The sequence below is a fragment of the Scyliorhinus canicula genome, chromosome 20 (assembly GCF_902713615.1).
Source record: "Scyliorhinus canicula chromosome 20, sScyCan1.1, whole genome shotgun sequence".
NCBI classification, from domain to species: domain Eukaryota; kingdom Metazoa; phylum Chordata; class Chondrichthyes; order Carcharhiniformes; family Scyliorhinidae; genus Scyliorhinus; species Scyliorhinus canicula.
This window is the reverse complement of record NC_052165.1, coordinates 83,255,145-83,261,348: the sequence shown is the minus strand read 5'-3', so window position 1 is coordinate 83,261,348 and position 6,204 is coordinate 83,255,145.

Here is a 6,204-nt window from a genome sequence, read left to right as displayed (position 1 = left end):
GGGCTTATGTGGATCGGTGCAGATTCGATGTGCCGATGCCTCCTTCTGCACTGTCTTCGAGACAGGATCTGCTCCCATTTGGAAGCAAGTGGTCGTATTAGCGAGAGGCAGCACAGTTTTGTGAAGGGGAGTTCGTGTCTCGCTAACTTGATAGAGTTTTTTGAGGAGGTCACAAAGATGATTGATGCAGGTAGGGCATGTTGTCTATATGAACATCAATGAGGTCTTTGACAAGGTACAATGGCAGACTGGTACAAAAGGTGAACAGAGTTGAGCTGGCAAGATGGATACAGAAATGGCAAGGTCATAGAAGGCAGAGAGTAGCAAAGGAAGGGTGCATTTCTGATTGGAGGGCTGTGAGTAGTGGTGTTCCGCAGAGATCAGTGCTGGGACCTTTTCTGTTCGTAGTATATATCAATAACTGTGAGCCATGGTTCTGGAAACACCCACCATCAGAAACATCCTTCCTGCATCTAGTCTTGTTAGAATTTTATAGGTTTACAGAAGAACCTACCCCCTCCCCCCCCCCCCCCCCCCCCCCCCCGCCCCGCTCCCTCCATTCTTCTGAATCCCAGCGAATGCAATGCTAATTCAGTTGAAGAGAACAAAACTGGACACAATATTCCAGGTTGAGTCTGACTGAGGCCCTGTCTAATTGCAGCAAGACACTGCTGCTCCTGTACTCAAATCCTCTCGCAATGAAGGCAGGCGTACCGTTGCTCCCTTTCCCATCTGTTGTACCTGCATGTCTATCTTCAGTGACTGCTATACCAGGACACCCAGGTCACTTTGCACTTCACCCTCTCCTAATTTGTGGCTGTTCCAATAATAGTCTGCCTTATCCTTTTTGCTAACAAGGTTGTGATCTTTCCTAACGCTGCAAGCACCATATAAGTTGTATCATTCCTCCTGTACACTGTCACGTTGCACAAATGGCTTTGCTGGAATAAAATTGGAGCAGGCTGCTTATTCCAGCTTTCCTAGTAACTTGGTAGACCAAACAGGGAGCATTGTGCACAGTTCTGACCTCCATATGCTTAGAATATCTTGCACTTTCAACACGGCCCATTTATTGATTCAGTATACATTGCTTGGAGCACACGTGATACAATTCGCATTGTTTTGGGCTCCGTATTGCTGGGCTCAATGGCACTGCAAGCACAATGCATTGCCATATTATCCATTTACTTGGGTAAAACCGCACAATCGAAGAACTGCACTCAGTTAAGATCCCCATATGCCACACTTGGAGCAATTCTGGGGAATGAAGCCAGACAGGCGGTTGATGTGATGGTTGGGCAATATTTTTATTGATAGCGAGGACAACATGGATAAATTTAAGTCTGTTATGGACAAGGAAACGGAAAAATTGCATATAAAGGTCTTGGATCAGGGGAGAACTTTTGTAAAATAAGGCAGGATCGGGCCAAGGCAGATTGGAGCAAGTTACTGTTGGGGGGATCTACAGAACAGCGTGCGGGGGGGGGGGGGGGGGATGGGGAGTTGTGGTGTACAGGCACAGGATGTTCCCTCTAGGGTAATAGGAAGGAGTGACAAGCCCAGAAAACCATAGATGACCATTGATAGTCAGGATACAATGTGAAGGAAGAGAGATTCCTGGGTGGGAGGTTTACGACAGCTCTTCGGGAGGGTTTAAACTAGTTTGGTAGGAGGGTGGGAACCAGAGCTATGGATCAGAGGATAGGGTAGCTGTTGAACAGGCAGAAATAGTATGTAGCAAGTCTGTGAGGAAGGATAGACAGTTGATAGGGCTAAGTTGCACTCAGTGGAATGGGTTAAAGTGTGTCTGTTTCAATGCAAGGAGTATTAGGAATAAACATAGAGCATAGAAAAGTAGAGTACAGAACAGGCCCTTCGGCCCACAATGTTGTGCCGAACCTTAACAAATTAATCTACACCCCTTCATCATTCTATTGTAATCCATGTATCCTAATGGTTCCGATTCAACTATTTCCACAGGCAATGCATTCCATGCCCCCACTACTCTCTGGGTAAAGAACCTACCTCTGACATCCCCCCTATATCTTCCACCATTCACCTTAAATTTATGTCCCCTTGTAATGGTTTGTTCCGCCCCTCATCCTTCTCCGTTCTAATGAGAAAAGGCCTAGCATCCTCAACCTTTCCTCGTAAGACCTACTCTCCATTCCAGACAACATCCTGGTAAATCTCCTTTGCACCTTTTCCAAAAATGAGGCAACCAGAACAAAGGGTTGTGAATCTATGGAATTCCTTGCCCAGTGAAACAGTTAAGGCTCCTTCATTAAATGTTTAAGAGTAAAGGGATTAAGGGTTATGGTGTTCGGGCCGGAAAGTGGAGCTGAGTCCACAAAAGATCAGCCATGATCTCATTGAATGGCGGAGCAGGCTCGAGGGGCCAGATGGCCTACTCCTGCTCCTAGTTCTTATGTTCTTAAAATATTGCTGGAATCTTGGAATAATTACAATGGAAAACAAGGTAATTGAGCCAGGTGTGTCAGCACCAGCATTGTAAAAGAACAATGCACCAAGTACCGCTTCCCACACCTTTCCCATTTTTACGACACCCTGGGCTGGTGTGTGCTCAATTACAGCCCCACTTCACACGGAGTCAAAACACAATTGAAATTTTAAAATTATTTCTTGGGAACACATCTGATGTTTTAGGCCCTTAGTGTACAATAACTACAATCACCAAATGTGCAAATTTTGACACAATTAATTTTATTACTAACATTAACAATAATTAAATATGCAGCTAACACTACAGATTAACTCTTATCTAGTTCATAATCCCCCATTTTATCCCGTATCACCCTCTACACACACAAGACAGACAAACATAGAAGGGAAAAAGAGAGCAGGTCATTTTCTCTGAACACCAGGGATGCAAGAGCTTTTCTTTGGTTCTCTGAAAGAAAATCATCCCACTTCGGCACCTGTCAGCACCTGTTATCGAGCAGAATACGGCCTTTTGGTCAATATATTTGCCACCAGCCAACCAATTGAACCGAATCTCATCGATCTCTCGGGTACCGAAAAGTCTGAGTTCTGCCAACCAAAAGCTGGCACTGTGCAACTATGTGTTGCAACTGCCTCTTTTAACTTCTGGATTCCTCACTTCCTATGCTCAACTTAAATGTATATGTCCACAGAGTATCCATGGATAAAAATGACAACTACAAAAATAAAGAAATGGGAAATAAGGAAACAATAGTCCAGCACTTAATTTTTGTTCTTTAGAGAGTAAGCCACTTTGAAAGCCATGATTGGGTCTATGAGAAGAATAATCCAATTGTGTTGGGGCCAAAGGTGGAGGGTTTCAGTCTTTCCAATATTTATGTAGATTAAATTGCAGCTCACAGAAAACAGACAGATGTTGTTATCCCGTTATCTATCGCTCTGGTAATGTCGTCAAAATTTTCTATCCAGACTAGGACCTGAGACGCAACTCAAACCCCTTTTATAAATTGTTACTGGTAACACAGGAGGCAGCAGGCAGAAACAAGTGGAGTGGTGCTAAAGCTGACATCGTCTAGATGATCTGCCAAAGGGGAGCATGTAGAATGGAAAAATGAAATAGCCACAATTAAATTTTCAGGACCATAAAAGTTATATGGCTATAGCGTAGGCAGTCTATACAATAGATGTTCTGTCTTTAATCGGGACTGTTAAGCTGTTCTGATTGGAGTATGTCATGGGACTGCCACTTTAAGAAATGTTTGTCTTTTCAAGTGGCTTATTGTGTGGGTGGAGCTGGGCTTTGGCTCTGCTTTTAACTTTCGTTTTGAGCTGGAAGCTGTTTTTGGCTCTGACCTTTAGATTCGTGTTTAGTTGGAGAGCTGCATTCAAACCAAGGAGATGTATTTTGGCATCTCTCTCTTGATGCTAAATAATGTCTCCAGATCACTTGATGATTTCAAAGTTTCTGTAAGGAAAGCAAACCTACTGTCTTTGTTAAAAAAGGGTCTTTGGCTTATGGATGTTGTTTGGAAAGTTACTGGGGTTACCGATGGAATACTGTATATTTGGGGGTTATCAGTGCTGGTCGTTGATAAGATGTTTACTGTGTGTTTATAAAATGTTAATTGGAGTCATAGAATAAACATTATTTTTGTTTCGAAATACTTTAGATCTCTGTTGCATCACACCTGGAAAGTGGGCCCTTGCGCTCCCCATAACCAAATTCTACTAAACGTTCTGGGTCAGCTGAACTCCATGATATACTTTGGTGTTCTCTAAACCCTGGCCCATAATAAGTAGATGTGGAGAACGAGAAAATAGATATTTATTGTGAATGGTATGAGATTAAAAGACATTTTAATGAACATATATGTTATGCGACCTGTCATTAATATGCAAAATTCATGAGATGTCCTGGAGGGAGATTCATTCATGGATTTCAATAGAAAATTAATTGAAGATAAACGAATCTGCAGGACAACAGTTGAGTCTTATCTTAAAGTTTCTTCCAGTCATCTGGCTGGGCAAGGATGTCTTGTCTTCTGTCTTGTGTCCATTCTCTGAACCTGTAATTTTGTGATAGAAATTAGAACAGTCCAACAGAAGCATGAAGAGATCACACATTTGTTTTCTACAAAGAGAATAAACAGTTTAAACATAAAAAATACAGCACAGAACAGGCCCTTCGGTCCACGATGTTGTGCCAAAGTTTTGTCCTAGATTAAGAACAAATCAATCTACACCCCAGCATTCTAGCATAATCCATGTACCTATCCAATAGTCGCTTCAAGGTCCCTAATGTGTTCCACTCAACACTTCCACAGGCAGTGCATTCCATGCCCCCACTACTCTCTGGGTAAAGAACCTACCTCTGACATCCCCCATATATCTTCCTCCATTCACCTTAAATTTATGTCCCCTTGTAATGGTTTGTTCCACCCGAGGAAAACGTCTCTGACTGTCTATTCCCCTGATCATCTTATAAACCTATATCAAGTCGCCCTCATCCTTCTCCATTCTAATGAGAAAAGGCCTAGCACCCTCAACCTTTCCTCGTAAGACCTACTCTCCATTCTAGGCATCATCCTAGTAAATCTTTTTTGCACCTTTTCCAAAGCTTCCACATTCTTCCTAAAATGAGGCGACCAGAACTGCACGCAGTACTCTAAACGTGGCCGTACCAAGATTTTGTACAGCTGCATCATCACTTCACGGCTCTTAAATCCAATACCTGTGCTCATGAACGCTAGCATACTATAAGCCTTCTGCACAGCTCTATCCACTTGAGTGGCAACTTTCAAAGATCTATGAACATAGACCTCAAGATCTATGCTAAGTCTAGGCTTGCATTTCCTCGTTAAGAGTTAATGTAATCATTTGTTTTTAATATGTTGAAGCAAATCGATGAAATTATCAAGTTAAATTGTTAATTTTAAAACTGAGATTCATTAATGTTTTATTAGTCAAATGTACTAAAGAATTTTGGCAAACAGCTGATGCATGGAGTTTGTGGCGATCACTCATAATGTTTTTGGATGGTGGAACAGGTGCAAAATGTAAATTGCTTCATCCACTTGTTATTTTTGTTTTGGGTGTGGCTGACATGGTCGAGATCGGCAGGAGTGAGGGGTGGATGGAATAATTGCACTGGGGTAATTTTGAGACAATGACATACAGCAAGGAAAAGGGCTATGGTCGGAAAATTTTGAACATTCTGAATAGAACTTCCACAATCCCGTGTCAGAGAGTTAAAGTTGAGATTTTAATTGGGAAAGGTAGGAACCGGATGAAACGGGAATACTAGGCACAACTGGCTCACTGCAAACTGCTGGAAAGGTACAGTCAGAAGTCTTACAACACCAGGTTAAAGTCCAACAGGTTTGTTTCAAACACGAGCTTTCGGAGCACTGCTCCTTCCTCAGGTGAATGGAGAGGTATGTTCCAGAAACATTTATATAGACAAAGTCAGAGATGCCAGACAATGCTTGGAATGCGAACATTTGCGGGTAATCAAATCTTTACAGATCCAGAGATAGAGGGTAATCCCAGGTTAAAGAGGCGTGAATTGTCTCAAGCCAGGACAGTTGGTAGTATATTGTAAATCCAGGCCAGATGGTGGGGGATGAATGTAATGCGACATGAATCGAAGATCCCGGTTGAGGCTGCACTCATACGTGCGGAACTTAGCTATAAGTTTTTGCTCGGCAATTCTGCGTTGTCGTGTGTCCTGAAGACCGCCTT